This window comes from Lissotriton vulgaris, chromosome 2_1 (assembly GCF_964263255.1).
Source record: "Lissotriton vulgaris chromosome 2_1, aLisVul1.2, whole genome shotgun sequence".
In the NCBI taxonomy this organism is placed as follows: domain Eukaryota; kingdom Metazoa; phylum Chordata; class Amphibia; order Caudata; family Salamandridae; genus Lissotriton; species Lissotriton vulgaris.
In genome coordinates this window covers 1531602400-1531620891 of record NC_141687.1, presented here as the reverse complement: position 1 = coordinate 1531620891, position 18492 = coordinate 1531602400, and positions in this window count along the sequence as shown.

Below are 18492 nucleotides of genomic sequence, written 5' to 3'. Positions count from 1 at the left end.
TGGGCGTTCGTGAGCGTTCCTCAAAGGAAGGAGGTGGGTGATTAATTCACAGTGCCAGGGCAGGCCCAGCCCAGCCCAGCCCAGCGCAGCCCAGCCCGGCACAGCGCACTGCTGTGGAGGTCCATTCCTTCACATCCTGCAGCAGGCATGATGCAGACCTACTAGAGCAAAGGCTTGACTCTGCCCTTGTCTGTCTCTTAAAGAAAACAATCTTTCTAGCTTCTTATTGCACCTGATAAATGGACTCTAGCTTGCCTCAAACTTGACCCATCATTTTATTAGCCCGAGCTCATACTTGACCTTTATTTCTATCCAAGCTCACTGGCACCAAACCCCTGATTTGAGCGAGTTACTCACACCAAAATGAAAAATCACCATCATCCAACCTATTTTACAATAAGTGTAGCACCTTCCTCGCATTCTTATGCTCAGTTATAACCCCCAATACCACAATTGCACTCTGCAATTCACCAAACTTAAAGGAAAAAGAATGAAGACATTGATAAAGGAAGACAAGGCCTTGTCCCTATTGCACCTACTTGAGAAATAGGGAGGTTGGTAGAAGGTCATGAGGGAAAACATTTGAAATTTTGGGACACACATGCCAAAAAGAGTGTCCACTTTTCTCCTCTGTTACCAAGTAAAAAAAAATCTTAGCAAAAAAAAAAAACATTCACTTTTTGAAAATTTCCACCTTGGGATACCTCTACAGCATTGGCAGGATTCGAACCCTGGCCTGTGAGGGCTGTCTGCACCAAAGGTACAAGACTTACCTTTGAGCTATAGCTCCTTAGTGGTCTAGAGGATTGCAGTAGTAACTATAAGCAACATACAGGCCTTGGTGTCCTTCCCGGCGGCTTCCATTGCACATGAAAAGGATGACCATGACATAAGGACAATTTGATAGGGTACATCCATGGAAACCAGTGTGGTCCAGTGGGTAAGTGCCTGCCTTCCATGCAGACAACCAGGGTTCAAATCCCGGGTTCGGCACCAGGTGACTGATGGTGGCAGAGCAGAGGTAAGTTGGAGGTTGGCCTAAATGGCCAATTGGTAAGTAAAATGTGTCTGTGTGTTGTGTACGAGTGGAATCATGCCTAGTGAATGAGGGAGTGCAGATTGGTTGGTAAGTAAAATAGGTGTGGCCTGAACAGAGAAAGGTAACAGGTGTTGTGTGCAGGAGGAGGAGGAGCCTAGGCAGAGTGGGTGGGGTCAGAGAGGAGGAGCTAGGTCAGAGAGGAGGGGTATAGGTGGAGCCTAGTCAGAGTGGGTGGGGTTAGAGAGGAGGAGTATAGGAGGAGCTGGGTCAGAGAGGAGGGGTATAGGAGGAGCCTAGTCAGAGTGGGAGGGGTCTGAGAGGAGGAGCATAGGAGGAGCCAGGTCGGAGGGGTATAGGTGGAGCCTAGTCAGAGTGGGAGGGGTCAGAGAGGAGGAGTAAAGGAGGAGCCTAGTCAGAGTGGGTAGGCTCAGAGAGCAGAGGAAGGGGAGGAGGATCCTGACTTATTGTGGGGTACTGCAAATACTTTTTTACTGCACCCCCCTATACTCTCTGATTTCTGTTGGGACGGGGCAGTCAAAATTTGGGGGAGCAGTATTAAAAGGTGCTTAGGCGCAACGTGAAGGCGATGGGGTGCACACAATGGCTTGGCTTCCAGGTACTTTTTGGGGGGCTACCATTAGTTTTAATTGCTCTGATCCTCCCTCATGGGGTGTACCCCAAATGGTTCGGGGCCACGGGGGGGCAAGAAGCTGTTTGACAGTTTCTATTAACAACAGGGGTCACCATACGATTCTGCTGCAGTTATGGTATTCAAAGGTAAAACAAGGAGCATTTGGCTGTATTTTTGCAGGTGGGGTGCCCCAAAATGTTACTGCCAGCAGCAGCAGCAGCCCCCTTCCTCGCCACCCTGCAGATTGGTATAGGTACCTTTAGGACATTTCTGTTGAAAACAGAGGCTATAGCGAATCGCGCTACAAAATCCGAGAGCACTAACACTTGCTAAATAAAGGTGGCATCGGAGCATACGAATGAGGCAGGGAGAGGCTACTGTTGCAATTGGTTTGGTGGGTCATAGTGAATAACCTGGGAATGCAAATAGGCAGAAGTGTGAGGATTGGCAGTGTCTGTAGAGAATTTTGGCATGCTCTTCGGTTGATGTTTTCCTCCTTGAACTACAGAGGAAAGGCCTGGCCTTACTGTTGGGCAAAACATGTATTTATGATTTTAAGAAGTGTAGTCTGGATGTACTGAGAGGGCCTGTACAGTACGGTAAATGCCTGTATACCCCTGCAATGTGCATCCAACTGTCACTTGAGATTGAACAGCAAACGAAGCAGCTGGGTTACTGACTGAATGTAAATGGAAGGCACATAGGAAAGGTGTTTGTGGTCACTCAAATGATTGAAACCTGGTTGATGCACTACCAAAGCTGGGGTACCAGGGGGGAACATTTGAGGGGTATTGAGATGGTGGTGTCCAGAGGTCAAAATATGTTTCAGAGACACAGAGGTACTGCTGTCCTGGTCCCACATTGGGGGTAGACAAAAGTCCCTGCTAAAGATTTCTGTCCAACTGTTACCACATTTTGTGCAGCCTGGCTCCCTCTGTAACGATTCCCCAGTGTCTTTCGATCCTACAGATGACTGTAGCAAACTTCCCAAATTTTTTCTTGGCCTCATACTCCCAAAGGAGTGCCTGACATTTGCCAGCCTAACGATACTCACATTCTGGGAAAAACCTCACTAACTATGCATATTTATCTACCACACATGGCAAATCCTTACAATTGCAGAACATCATATCGCACTTGTCATCTTTGAGGTACTGTAAGTATTTGGATTTGAAGGAAATATTCATCCTTGCTTGCTCTCTCCCATCTGAAGTCTATGGTGCTGCTGTTCCTTTCTCACATGTCCCTTCAAAGAGACAAGTGACACACAGACTCAATCACTCAGCAAACATATATGCTTTGACGTTTTCATCTTGCTGTTTACCTTCCAAATATTCCCCCTGAACCACAAATAAAGGCCTGCCATTCCTCATCCCCTCAGTCAAAGCAGTCCTTCGCTCCTTAGGCCCTGCAAGACCACCATGAACAAGAATCATGTCAGCAAGCAGAAGAAAAGCCTCAGTGTGCTCTTTTGTTCATACTGCTGCCCTCTAGTAACACTTCCTGGCAACTGCAGCATAAGAATGGGACTGAGAAGAGGGCTGTCCTATGCAAATAATATCCTCCCATGCATACTTTCTTCTGAGACGGTCGGCGGCTTGTGCCGTGATACCGCCTCCAACAAATGGTCTTCAACCAAATTTTAAAAAAGCCCACCTGCCTTAGACGAAGGATTTTGCCACTCGAAGGAAGCACATGGGGACATCACCCTCATTTAGCAGGGTCCTAAATTGCCTGCTGTCAGCCTGTATACAGAACAAGGGCATTCGTGGGCGTTCGTGAGCGTTCCTCAAAGGAAGGAGGTGGGTGATTAATTCACAGTGCCAGGGCAGGCCCAGCCCAGCCCAGCGCAGCCCAGCCCAGCCCGGCACAGCGCACTGCTGTGGAGGTCCATTCCTTCACATCCTGCAGCAGGCATGATGCAGACCTACTAGAGCAAAGGCTTGACTCTGCCCTTGTCTGTCTCTTAAAGAAAACAATCTTTCTAGCTTCTTATTGCACCTGATAAATGGACTCTAGCTTGCCTCAAACTTGACCCATCATTTCATTAGCCAGAGCTCATACTTGACCTTTATTTCTATCCAAGCTCACTGGCACCAAACCCCTGATTTGAGCGAGTTACTCACACCAAAATGAAAAATCACCATCATCCAACCTATTTTACAATAAGTGTAGCACCTTCCTCGCATTCTTGTGCTCAGTTATAACCCCCAATACCACAATTGCACTCTGCAATTCACCAAACTTAAAGGAAAAAGAATGAAGACATTGATAAAGGAAGACAAGGCCTTGTCCCTATTGCACCTACTTGAGAAATAGGGAGGTTGGTAGAAGGTCATGAGGGAAAACATTTGAAATTTTGGGACACACATGCCAAAAAGAGTGTCCACTTTTCTCCTCTGTTACCAAGTAAAAAAAAATCTTAGCAAAAAAAATAACATTCACTTTTTGAAAATTTCCACCTTGGGATACCTCTACAGCATTGGCAGGATTCGAACGCTGGCCTGTGAGGGCTGTCTGCACCAAAGGTACAAGACTTACCTTTGAGCTATAGCTCCTTAGTGGTCTAGAGGATTGCAGTAGTAACTATAAGCAACATACAGGCCTTGGTGTCCTTCCCGGCGGCTTCCATTGCACATGAAAAGGATGACCATGACATAAGGACAATTTGATAGGCTACATACATGGAAACCAGTGTGGTCCAGTGGGTAAGTGCCTGCCTTCCATACAGGCAACCAGGGTTCAAATCCCGGGTTTGGCACCAGGTGACTGATGGTGGCAGAGCAGAGGTAAGTTGGAGGTGGGCCTAAATGGCCAATTGGTAAGTAAAATGTGTCTGTGTGTTGTGTACGAGTGGAATCATGCCTAGTGAATGAGGGATTGCAGATTGGTTGGTAAGTAAAATAGGTGTGGCCTGAACAGAGAAAGGTAACAGGTGTTGTGTGCAGGAGGAGGAGGAGCCTAGGCAGAGTGGGTGGGGTCAGAGAGGAGGAGCCAGGTCAGAGAGGAGGGGTATAGGTGGAGCCTAGTCAGAGTGGGTGGGGTTAGAGAGGAGGAGTATAGGAGGAGCTGGGTCAGAGAGGAGGGTTATAGGAGGAGCCTAGTCAGAGTGGGAGGGGTCAGAGAGGAGGAGCATAGGAGGAGCCAGTTCGGAGGGGTGTAGGTGGAGCCTAGTCAGAGTGGGAGGGTTCAGAGAGCAGAGGAAGGGGAGGAGGATCCTGACTTATTGTGGGGTACTGCAAATACTTTTTTACTGCACCCCCCTATACTCTCTGATTTCTGTTGGGAGGGGCAGTCAAAATTTGGGGGAGCAGTATTAAAAGGTGCTTAGGCGCAACGTGAAGGCGATGGGGTGCACACAATGGCTTGGCTTCCAGGTACTTTTTGGGGGGCTACCATTAGTTTTAATTGCTCTGATCCTCCCTCATGGGGTGTACCCCAAATGGTTCGGGGCCACGGGGGGGCAAGAAGCTGTTTGACAGTTTCTATTAACAACAGGGGTCACCATACGATTCTGCTGCAGTTATGGTATTCAAAGGTAAAACAAGGAGCATTTGGCTGTATTTTTGCAGGTGGGGTGCCCCAAAATGTTACTGCCAGCAGCAGCAGCAGCCCCCTTCCTCGCCACCCTGCAGATTGGTATAGGTACCTTTAGGACATTTCTGTTGAAAACAGAGGCTATAGCGAATCGCGCTACAAAATCCGAGAGCACTAACACTTGCTAAATAAAGGTGGCATCGGAGCATACGAATGAGGCAGGGAGAGGCTACTGTTGCAATTGGTTTGGTGGGTCATAGTGAATAACCTGGGAATGCAAATAGGCAGAAGTGTGAGGATTGGCAGTGTCTGTAGAGAATTTTGGCATGCTCTTCGGTTGATGTTTTCCTCCTTGAACTACAGAGGAAAGGCCTGGCCTTACTGTTGGGCAAAACATGTATTTATGATTTTAAGAAGTGTAGTCTGGATGTACTGAGAGGGCCTGTACAGTACGGTAAATGCCTGTATACCCCTGCAATGTGCATCCAACTGTCACTTGAGATTGAACAGCAAACGAAGCAGCTGGGTTACTGACTGAATGTAAATGGAAGGCACATAGGAAGGGTGTTTGTGGTCACTCAAATGATTGAAACCTGGTTGATGCACTACCAAAGCTGGGGTACCAGGGGGAACATTTGAGGGGTATTGAGATGGTGGTGTCCAGAGGTCAAAATATGTTTCAGAGACACAGAGGTACTGCGGTCCTGGTCCCACATTGGGGGTAGACAAAAGTCCCTGCTAAAGATTTCTGTCCAACTGTTACCACATTTTGTGCAGCCTGGCTCCCTCTGTAACGATTCCCCAGTGTCTTTCGATCCTACAGATGACTGTAGCAAACTTCCCAAATTTTTTCTTGGCCTCATACTCCCAAAGGAGTGCCTGACATTTGCCAGCCTAACGATACTCACATTCTGGGAAAAACCTCACTAACTATGCATATTTATCTACCACACATGGCAAATCCTTACAATTGCAGAACATCATATCGCACTTGTCATCTTTGAGGTACTGTAAGTATTTGGATTTGAAGGAAATATTCATCCTTGCTTGCTCTCTCCCATCTGAAGTCTATGGTGCTGCTGTTCCTTTCCCACATGTCCCTTCAAAGAGACAAGTGACACACAGACTCAATCACTCAGCAAACATATATGCTTTGACGTTTTCATCTTGCTGTTTACCTTCCAAATATTCCCCCTGAACCACAAATAAAGGCCTGCCATTCCTCATCCCCTCAGTCAAAGCAGTCCTTCGCTCCTTAGGCCCTGCAAGACCACCATGAACAAGAATCATGTCAGCAAGCAGAAGAAAAGCCTCAGTGTGCTCTTTTGTTCATACTGCTGCCCTCTAGTAACACTTCATGGCAACTGCAGCATAAGAATGGGACTGAGAAGAGGGCTGTCCTATGCAAATAATATCCTCCCATGCATACTTTCTTCTGAGACGGTCGGCGGCTTGTGCCGTGATACCGCCTCCAACAAATGGTCTTCAACCAAATTTTAAAAAAGCCCACCTGCCTTAGACGAAGGATTTTGCCACTCGAAGGAAGCACATGGGGACATCACCCTCATTTAGCAGGGTCCTAAATTGCCTGCTGTCAGCCTGTATACAGAACAAGGGCGTTCGTGGGCGTTCGTGAGCGTTCCTCAAAGGAAGGAGGTGGGTGATTAATTCACAGTGCCAGGGCAGGCCCAGCCCAGCCCAGCGCAGCCCAGCCCAGCCCGGCACAGCGCACTGCTGTGGAGGTCCATTCCTTCACATCCTGCAGCAGGCATGATGCAGACCTACTAGAGCAAAGGCTTGACTCTGCCCTTGTCTGTCTCTTAAAGAAAACAATCTTTCTAGCTTCTTATTGCACCTGATAAATGGACTCTAGCTTGCCTCAAACTTGACCCATCATTTCATTAGCCAGAGCTCATACTTGACCTTTATTTCTATCCAAGCTCACTGGCACCAAACCCCTGATTTGAGCGAGTTACTCACACCAAAATGAAAAATCACCATCATCCAACCTATTTTACAATAAGTGTAGCACCTTCCTCGCATTCTTGTGCTCAGTTATAACCCCCAATACCACAATTGCACTCTGCAATTCACCAAACTTAAAGGAAAAAGAATGAAGACATTGATAAAGGAAGACAAGGCCTTGTCCCTATTGCACCTACTTGAGAAATAGGGAGGTTGGTAGAAGGTCATGAGGGAAAACATTTGAAATTTTGGGACACACATGCCAAAAAGAGTGTCCACTTTTCTCCTCTGTTACCAAGTAAAAAAAAATCTTAGCAAAAAAAATAACATTCACTTTTTGAAAATTTCCACCTTGGGATACCTCTACAGCATTGGCAGGATTCGAACGCTGGCCTGTGAGGGCTGTCTGCACCAAAGGTACAAGACTTACCTTTGAGCTATAGCTCCTTAGTGGTCTAGAGGATTGCAGTAGTAACTATAAGCAACATACAGGCCTTGGTGTCCTTCCCGGCGGCTTCCATTGCACATGAAAAGGATGACCATGACATAAGGACAATTTGATAGGCTACATACATGGAAACCAGTGTGGTCCAGTGGGTAAGTGCCTGCCTTCCATACAGGCAACCAGGGTTCAAATCCCGGGTTTGGCACCAGGTGACTGATGGTGGCAGAGCAGAGGTAAGTTGGAGGTGGGCCTAAATGGCCAATTGGTAAGTAAAATGTGTCTGTGTGTTGTGTACGAGTGGAATCATGCCTAGTGAATGAGGGATTGCAGATTGGTTGGTAAGTAAAATAGGTGTGGCCTGAACAGAGAAAGGTAACAGGTGTTGTGTGCAGGAGGAGGAGGAGCCTAGGCAGAGTGGGTGGGGTCAGAGAGGAGGAGCCAGGTCAGAGAGGAGGGGTATAGGTGGAGCCTAGTCAGAGTGGGTGGGGTTAGAGAGGAGGAGTATAGGAGGAGCTGGGTCAGAGAGGAGGGTTATAGGAGGAGCCTAGTCAGAGTGGGAGGGGTCAGAGAGGAGGAGCATAGGAGGAGCCAGTTCGGAGGGGTGTAGGTGGAGCCTAGTCAGAGTGGGAGGGTTCAGAGAGCAGAGGAAGGGGAGGAGGATCCTGACTTATTGTGGGGTACTGCAAATACTTTTTTACTGCACCCCCCTATACTCTCTGATTTCTGTTGGGAGGGGCAGTCAAAATTTGGGGGAGCAGTATTAAAAGGTGCTTAGGCGCAACGTGAAGGCGATGGGGTGCACACAATGGCTTGGCTTCCAGGTACTTTTTGGGGGGCTACCATTAGTTTTAATTGCTCTGATCCTCCCTCATGGGGTGTACCCCAAATGGTTCGGGGCCACGGGGGGGCAAGAAGCTGTTTGACAGTTTCTATTAACAACAGGGGTCACCATACGATTCTGCTGCAGTTATGGTATTCAAAGGTAAAACAAGGAGCATTTGGCTGTATTTTTGCAGGTGGGGTGCCCCAAAATGTTACTGCCAGCAGCAGCAGCAGCCCCCTTCCTCGCCACCCTGCAGATTGGTATAGGTACCTTTAGGACATTTCTGTTGAAAACAGAGGCTATAGCGAATCGCGCTACAAAATCCGAGAGCACTAACACTTGCTAAATAAAGGTGGCATCGGAGCATACGAATGAGGCAGGGAGAGGCTACTGTTGCAATTGGTTTAGTGGGTCATAGTGAATAACCTGGGAATGCAAATAGGCAGAAGTGTGAGGATTGGCAGTGTCTGTAGAGAATTTTGGCATGCTCTTCGGTTGATGTTTTCCTCCTTGAACTACAGAGGAAAGGCCTGGCCTTACTGTTGGGCAAAACATGTATTTATGATTTTAAGAAGTGTAGTCTGGATGTACTGAGAGGGCCTGTACAGTACGGTAAATGCCTGTATACCCCTGCAATGTGCATCCAACTGTCACTTGAGATTGAACAGCAAACGAAGCAGCTGGGTTACTGACTGAATGTAAATGGAAGGCACATAGGAAGGGTGTTTGTGGTCACTCAAATGATTGAAACCTGGTTGATGCACTACCAAAGCTGGGGTACCAGGGGGAACATTTGAGGGGTATTGAGATGGTGGTGTCCAGAGGTCAAAATATGTTTCAGAGACACAGAGGTACTGCGGTCCTGGTCCCACATTGGGGGTAGACAAAAGTCCCTGCTAAAGATTTCTGTCCAACTGTTACCACATTTTGTGCAGCCTGGCTCCCTCTGTAACGATTCCCCAGTGTCTTTCGATCCTACAGATGACTGTAGCAAACTTCCCAAATTTTTTCTTGGCCTCATACTCCCAAAGGAGTGCCTGACATTTGCCAGCCTAACGATACTCACATTCTGGGAAAAACCTCACTAACTATGCATATTTATCTACCACACATGGCAAATCCTTACAATTGCAGAACATCATATCGCACTTGTCATCTTTGAGGTACTGTAAGTATTTGGATTTGAAGGAAATATTCATCCTTGCTTGCTCTCTCCCATCTGAAGTCTATGGTGCTGCTGTTCCTTTCCCACATGTCCCTTCAAAGAGACAAGTGACACACAGACTCAATCACTCAGCAAACATATATGCTTTGACGTTTTCATCTTGCTGTTTACCTTCCAAATATTCCCCCTGAACCACAAATAAAGGCCTGCCATTCCTCATCCCCTCAGTCAAAGCAGTCCTTCGCTCCTTAGGCCCTGCAAGACCACCATGAACAAGAATCATGTCAGCAAGCAGAAGAAAAGCCTCAGTGTGCTCTTTTGTTCATACTGCTGCCCTCTAGTAACACTTCATGGCAACTGCAGCATAAGAATGGGACTGAGAAGAGGGCTGTCCTATGCAAATAATATCCTCCCATGCATACTTTCTTCTGAGACGGTCGGCGGCTTGTGCCGTGATACCGCCTCCAACAAATGGTCTTCAACCAAATTTTAAAAAAGCCCACCTGCCTTAGACGAAGGATTTTGCCACTCGAAGGAAGCACATGGGGACATCACCCTCATTTAGCAGGGTCCTAAATTGCCTGCTGTCAGCCTGTATACAGAACAAGGGCGTTCGTGAGCGTTCCTCAAAGGAAGGAGGTGGGTGATTAATTCACAGTGCCAGGGCAGGCCCAGCCCAGCCCAGCCCAGCGCAGCCCAGCCCGGCACAGCGCACTGCTGTGGAGGTCCATTCCTTCACATCCTGCAGCAGGCATGATGCAGACCTACTAGAGCAAAGGCTTGACTCTGCCCTTGTCTGTCTCTTAAAGAAAACAATCTTTCTAGCTTCTTATTGCACCTGATAAATGGACTCTAGCTTGCCTCAAACTTGACCCATCATTTTATTAGCCCGAGCTCATACTTGACCTTTATTTCTATCCAAGCTCACTGGCACCAAACCCCTGATTTGAGCGAGTTACTCACACCAAAATGAAAAATCACCATCATCCAACCTATTTTACAATAAGTGTAGCACCTTCCTCGCATTCTTGTGCTCAGTTATAACCCCCAATACCACAATTGCACTCTGCAATTCACCAAACTTAAAGGAAAAAGAATGAAGACATTGATAAAGGAAGACAAGGCCTTGTCCCTATTGCACCTACTTGAGAAATAGGGAAGTTGGTAGAAGGTCATGAGGGAAAACATTTGAAATTTTGGGACACACATGCCAAAAAGAGTGTCCACTTTTCTCCTCTGTTACCAAGTAAAAAAAAATCTTAGCAAAAAAAAAAAACATTCACTTTTTGAAAATTTCCACCTTGGGATACCTCTACAGCATTGGCAGGATTCGAACCCTGGCCTGTGAGGGCTGTCTGCACCAAAGGTACAAGACTTACCTTTGAGCTATAGCTCCTTAGTGGTCTAGAGGATTGCAGTAGTAACTATAAGCAACATACAGGCCTTGGTGTCCTTCCCGGCGGCTTCCATTGCACATGAAAAGGATGACCATGACATAAGGACAATTTGATAGGGTACATCCATGGAAACCAGTGTGGTCCAGTGGGTAAGTGCCTGCCTTCCATGCAGACAACCAGGGTTCAAATCCCGGGTTCGGCACCAGGTGACTGATGGTGGCAGAGCAGAGGTAAGTTGGAGGTTGGCCTAAATGGCCAATTGGTAAGTAAAATGTGTCTGTGTGTTGTGTACGAGTGGAATCATGCCTAGTGAATGAGGGAGTGCAGATTGGTTGGTAAGTAAAATAGGTGTGGCCTGAACAGAGAAAGGTAACAGGTGTTGTGTGCAGGAGGAGGAGGAGCCTAGGCAGAGTGGGTGGGGTCAGAGAGGAGGAGCTAGGTCAGAGAGGAGGGGTATAGGTGGAGCCTAGTCAGAGTGGGTGGGGTTAGAGAGGAGGAGTATAGGAGGAGCTGGGTCAGAGAGGAGGGGTATAGGAGGAGCCTAGTCAGAGTGGGAGGGGTCTGAGAGGAGGAGCATAGGAGGAGCCAGGTCGGAGGGGTATAGGTGGAGCCTAGTCAGAGTGGGAGGGGTCAGAGAGGAGGAGTTTAGGAGGAGCCTAGTCAGAGTGGGTAGGCTCAGAGAGCAGAGGAAGGGGAGGAGGATCCTGACTTATTGTGGGGTACTGCAAATACTTTTTTACTGCACCCCCCTATACTCTCTGATTTCTGTTGGGACGGGGCAGTCAAAATTTGGGGGAGCAGTATTAAAAGGTGCTTAGGCGCAACGTGAAGGCGATGGGGTGCACACAATGGCTTGGCTTCCAGGTACTTTTTGGGGGGCTACCATTAGTTTTAATTGCTCTGATCCTCCCTCATGGGGTGTACCCCAAATGGTTCGGGGCCACGGGGGGGCAAGAAGCTGTTTGACAGTTTCTATTAACAACAGGGGTCACCATACGATTCTGCTGCAGTTATGGTATTCAAAGGTAAAACAAGGAGCATTTGGCTGTATTTTTGCAGGTGGGGTGCCCCAAAATGTTACTGCCAGCAGCAGCAGCAGCCCCCTTCCTCGCCACCCTGCAGATTGGTATAGGTACCTTTAGGACATTTCTGTTGAAAACAGAGGCTATAGCGAATCGCGCTACAAAATCCGAGAGCACTAACACTTGCTAAATAAAGGTGGCATCGGAGCATACGAATGAGGCAGGGAGAGGCTACTGTTGCAATTGGTTTGGTGGGTCATAGTGAATAACCTGGGAATGCAAATAGGCAGAAGTGTGAGGATTGGCAGTGTCTGTAGAGAATTTTGGCATGCTCTTCAGTTGATGTTTTCCTCCTTGAACTACAGAGGAAAGGCCTGGCCTTACTGTTGGGCAAAACATGTATTTATGATTTTAAGAAGTGTAGTCCGGATGTACTGAGAGGGCCTGTACAGTACGGTAAATGCCTGTATACCCCTGCAATGTGCATCCAACTGTCACTTGAGATTGAACAGCAAACGAAGCAGCTGGGTTACTGACTGAATGTAAATGGAAGGCACATAGGAAGGGTGTTTGTGGTCACTCAAATGATTGAAACCTGGTTGATGCACTACCAAAGCTGGGGTACCAGGGGGGAACATTTGAGGGGTATTGAGATGGTGGTGTCCAGAGGTCAAAATATGTTTCAGAGACACAGAGGTACTGCGGTCCTGGTCCCACATTGGGGGTAGACAAAAGTCCCTGCTAAAGATTTCTGTCCAACTGTTACCACATTTTGTGCAGCCTGGCTCCCTCTGTAACGATTCCCCAGTGTCTTTCGATCCTACAGATGACTGTAGCAAACTTCCCAAATTTTTTCTTGGCCTCATACTCCCAAAGGAGTGCCTGACATTTGCCAGCCTAACGATACTCACATTCTGGGAAAAACCTCACTAACTATGCATATTTATCTACCACACATGGCAAATCCTTACAATTGCAGAACATCATATCGCACTTGTCATCTTTGAGGTACTGTAAGTATTTGGATTTGAGGGAAATATTCATCCTTGCTTGCTCTCTCCCATCTGAAGTCTATGGTGCTGCTGTTCCTTTCTCACATGTCCCTTCAAAGAGACAAGTGACACACAGACTCAATCACTCAGCAAACATATATGCTTTGACGTTTTCATCTTGCTGTTTACCTTCCAAATATTCCCCCTGAACCACAAATAAAGGCCTGCCATTCCTCATCCCCTCAGTCAAAGCAGTCCTTCGCTCCTTAGGCCCTGCAAGACCACCATGAACAAGAATCATGTCAGCAAGCAGAAGAAAAGCCTCAGTGTGCTCTTTTGTTCATACTGCTGCCCTCTAGTAACACTTCATGGCAACTGCAGCATAAGAATGGGACTGAGAAGAGGGCTGTCCTATGCAAATAATATCCTCCCATGCATACTTTCTTCTGAGACGGTCCGCGGCTTGTGCCGTGATACCGCCTCCAACAAATGGTCTTCAACCAAATTTTAAAAAAGCCCACCTGCCTTAGACGAAGGATTTTGCCACTCGAAGGAAGCACATGGGGACATCACCCTCATTTAGCAGGGTCCTAAATTGCCTGCTGTCAGCCTGTATACAGAACAAGGGCATTCGTGGGCGTTCGTGAGCGTTCCTCAAAGGAAGGAGGTGGGTGATTAATTCACAGTGCCAGGGCAGGCCCAGCCCAGCCCAGCGCAGCCCAGCCCAGCCCGGCACAGCGCACTGCTGTGGAGGTCCATTCCTTCACATCCTGCAGCAGGCATGATGCAGACCTACTAGAGCAAAGGCTTGACTCTGCCCTTGTCTGTCTCTTAAAGAAAACAATCTTTCTAGCTTCTTATTGCACCTGATAAATGGACTCTAGCTTGCCTCAAACTTGACCCATCATTTCATTAGCCAGAGCTCATACTTGACCTTTATTTCTATCCAAGCTCACTGGCACCAAACCCCTGATTTGAGCGAGTTACTCACACCAAAATGAAAAATCACCATCATCCAACCTATTTTACAATAAGTGTAGCACCTTCCTCGCATTCTTGTGCTCAGTTATAACCCCCAATACCACAATTGCACTCTGCAATTCACCAAACTTAAAGGAAAAAGAATGAAGACATTGATAAAGGAAGACAAGGCCTTGTCCCTATTGCACCTACTTGAGAAATAGGGAGGTTGGTAGAAGGTCATGAGGGAAAACATTTGAAATTTTGGGACACACATGCCAAAAAGAGTGTCCACTTTTCTCCTCTGTTACCAAGTAAAAAAAAATCTTAGCAAAAAAAATAACATTCACTTTTTGAAAATTTCCACCTTGGGATACCTCTACAGCATTGGCAGGATTCGAACGCTGGCCTGTGAGGGCTGTCTGCACCAAAGGTACAAGACTTACCTTTGAGCTATAGCTCCTTAGTGGTCTAGAGGATTGCAGTAGTAACTATAAGCAACATACAGGCCTTGGTGTCCTTCCCGGCGGCTTCCATTGCACATGAAAAGGATGACCATGACATAAGGACAATTTGATAGGCTACATACATGGAAACCAGTGTGGTCCAGTGGGTAAGTGCCTGCCTTCCATACAGGCAACCAGGGTTCAAATCCCGGGTTTGGCACCAGGTGACTGATGGTGGCAGAGCAGAGGTAAGTTGGAGGTGGGCCTAAATGGCCAATTGGTAAGTAAAATGTGTCTGTGTGTTGTGTACGAGTGGAATCATGCCTAGTGAATGAGGGATTGCAGATTGGTTGGTAAGTAAAATAGGTGTGGCCTGAACAGAGAAAGGTAACAGGTGTTGTGTGCAGGAGGAGGAGGAGCCTAGGCAGAGTGGGTGGGGTCAGAGAGGAGGAGCCAGGTCAGAGAGGAGGGGTATAGGTGGAGCCTAGTCAGAGTGGGTGGGGTTAGAGAGGAGGAGTATAGGAGGAGCTGGGTCAGAGAGGAGGGTTATAGGAGGAGCCTAGTCAGAGTGGGAGGGGTCAGAGAGGAGGAGCATAGGAGGAGCCAGTTCGGAGGGGTGTAGGTGGAGCCTAGTCAGAGTGGGAGGGTTCAGAGAGCAGAGGAAGGGGAGGAGGATCCTGACTTATTGTGGGGTACTGCAAATACTTTTTTACTGCACCCCCCTATACTCTCTGATTTCTGTTGGGAGGGGCAGTCAAAATTTGGGGGAGCAGTATTAAAAGGTGCTTAGGCGCAACGTGAAGGCGATGGGGTGCACACAATGGCTTGGCTTCCAGGTACTTTTTGGGGGGCTACCATTAGTTTTAATTGCTCTGATCCTCCCTCATGGGGTGTACCCCAAATGGTTCGGGGCCACGGGGGGGCAAGAAGCTGTTTGACAGTTTCTATTAACAACAGGGGTCACCATACGATTCTGCTGCAGTTATGGTATTCAAAGGTAAAACAAGGAGCATTTGGCTGTATTTTTGCAGGTGGGGTGCCCCAAAATGTTACTGCCAGCAGCAGCAGCAGCCCCCTTCCTCGCCACCCTGCAGATTGGTATAGGTACCTTTAGGACATTTCTGTTGAAAACAGAGGCTATAGCGAATCGCGCTACAAAATCCGAGAGCACTAACACTTGCTAAATAAAGGTGGCATCGGAGCATACGAATGAGGCAGGGAGAGGCTACTGTTGCAATTGGTTTAGTGGGTCATAGTGAATAACCTGGGAATGCAAATAGGCAGAAGTGTGAGGATTGGCAGTGTCTGTAGAGAATTTTGGCATGCTCTTCGGTTGATGTTTTCCTCCTTGAACTACAGAGGAAAGGCCTGGCCTTACTGTTGGGCAAAACATGTATTTATGATTTTAAGAAGTGTAGTCTGGATGTACTGAGAGGGCCTGTACAGTACGGTAAATGCCTGTATACCCCTGCAATGTGCATCCAACTGTCACTTGAGATTGAACAGCAAACGAAGCAGCTGGGTTACTGACTGAATGTAAATGGAAGGCACATAGGAAGGGTGTTTGTGGTCACTCAAATGATTGAAACCTGGTTGATGCACTACCAAAGCTGGGGTACCAGGGGGAACATTTGAGGGGTATTGAGATGGTGGTGTCCAGAGGTCAAAATATGTTTCAGAGACACAGAGGTACTGCGGTCCTGGTCCCACATTGGGGGTAGACAAAAGTCCCTGCTAAAGATTTCTGTCCAACTGTTACCACATTTTGTGCAGCCTGGCTCCCTCTGTAACGATTCCCCAGTGTCTTTCGATCCTACAGATGACTGTAGCAAACTTCCCAAATTTTTTCTTGGCCTCATACTCCCAAAGGAGTGCCTGACATTTGCCAGCCTAACGATACTCACATTCTGGGAAAAACCTCACTAACTATGCATATTTATCTACCACACATGGCAAATCCTTACAATTGCAGAACATCATATCGCACTTGTCATCTTTGAGGTACTGTAAGTATTTGGATTTGAAGGAAATATTCATCCTTGCTTGCTCTCTCCCATCTGAAGTCTATGGTGCTGCTGTTCCTTTCCCACATGTCCCTTCAAAGAGACAAGTGACACACAGACTCAATCACTCAGCAAACATATATGCTTTGACGTTTTCATCTTGCTGTTTACCTTCCAAATATTCCCCCTGAACCACAAATAAAGGCCTGCCATTCCTCATCCCCTCAGTCAAAGCAGTCCTTCGCTCCTTAGGCCCTGCAAGACCACCATGAACAAGAATCATGTCAGCAAGCAGAAGAAAAGCCTCAGTGTGCTCTTTTGTTCATACTGCTGCCCTCTAGTAACACTTCATGGCAACTGCAGCATAAGAATGGGACTGAGAAGAGGGCTGTCCTATGCAAATAATATCCTCCCATGCATACTTTCTTCTGAGACGGTCGGCGGCTTGTGCCGTGATACCGCCTCCAACAAATGGTCTTCAACCAAATTTTAAAAAAGCCCACCTGCCTTAGACGAAGGATTTTGCCACTCGAAGGAAGCACATGGGGACATCACCCTCATTTAGCAGGGTCCTAAATTGCCTGCTGTCAGCCTGTATACAGAACAAGGGCGTTCGTGAGCGTTCCTCAAAGGAAGGAGGTGGGTGATTAATTCACAGTGCCAGGGCAGGCCCAGCCCAGCCCAGCCCAGCGCAGCCCAGCCCGGCACAGCGCACTGCTGTGGAGGTCCATTCCTTCACATCCTGCAGCAGGCATGATGCAGACCTACTAGAGCAAAGGCTTGACTCTGCCCTTGTCTGTCTCTTAAAGAAAACAATCTTTCTAGCTTCTTATTGCACCTGATAAATGGACTCTAGCTTGCCTCAAACTTGACCCATCATTTTATTAGCCCGAGCTCATACTTGACCTTTATTTCTATCCAAGCTCACTGGCACCAAACCCCTGATTTGAGCGAGTTACTCACACCAAAATGAAAAATCACCATCATCCAACCTATTTTACAATAAGTGTAGCACCTTCCTCGCATTCTTGTGCTCAGTTATAACCCCCAATACCACAATTGCACTCTGCAATTCACCAAACTTAAAGGAAAAAGAATGAAGACATTGATAAAGGAAGACAAGGCCTTGTCCCTATTGCACCTACTTGAGAAATAGGGAAGTTGGTAGAAGGTCATGAGGGAAAACATTTGAAATTTTGGGACACACATGCCAAAAAGAGTGTCCACTTTTCTCCTCTGTTACCAAGTAAAAAAAAATCTTAGCAAAAAAAAAAAACATTCACTTTTTGAAAATTTCCACCTTGGGATACCTCTACAGCATTGGCAGGATTCGAACCCTGGCCTGTGAGGGCTGTCTGCACCAAAGGTACAAGACTTACCTTTGAGCTATAGCTCCTTAGTGGTCTAGAGGATTGCAGTAGTAACTATAAGCAACATACAGGCCTTGGTGTCCTTCCCGGCGGCTTCCATTGCACATGAAAAGGATGACCATGACATAAGGACAATTTGATAGGGTACATCCATGGAAACCAGTGTGGTCCAGTGGGTAAGTGCCTGCCTTCCATGCAGACAACCAGGGTTCAAATCCCGGGTTCGGCACCAGGTGACTGATGGTGGCAGAGCAGAGGTAAGTTGGAGGTTGGCCTAAATGGCCAATTGGTAAGTAAAATGTGTCTGTGTGTTGTGTACGAGTGGAATCATGCCTAGTGAATGAGGGAGTGCAGATTGGTTGGTAAGTAAAATAGGTGTGGCCTGAACAGAGAAAGGTAACAGGTGTTGTGTGCAGGAGGAGGAGGAGCCTAGGCAGAGTGGGTGGGGTCAGAGAGGAGGAGCTAGGTCAGAGAGGAGGGGTATAGGTGGAGCCTAGTCAGAGTGGGTGGGGTTAGAGAGGAGGAGTATAGGAGGAGCTGGGTCAGAGAGGAGGGGTATAGGAGGAGCCTAGTCAGAGTGGGAGGGGTCTGAGAGGAGGAGCATAGGAGGAGCCAGGTCGGAGGGGTATAGGTGGAGCCTAGTCAGAGTGGGAGGGGTCAGAGAGGAGGAGTTTAGGAGGAGCCTAGTCAGAGTGGG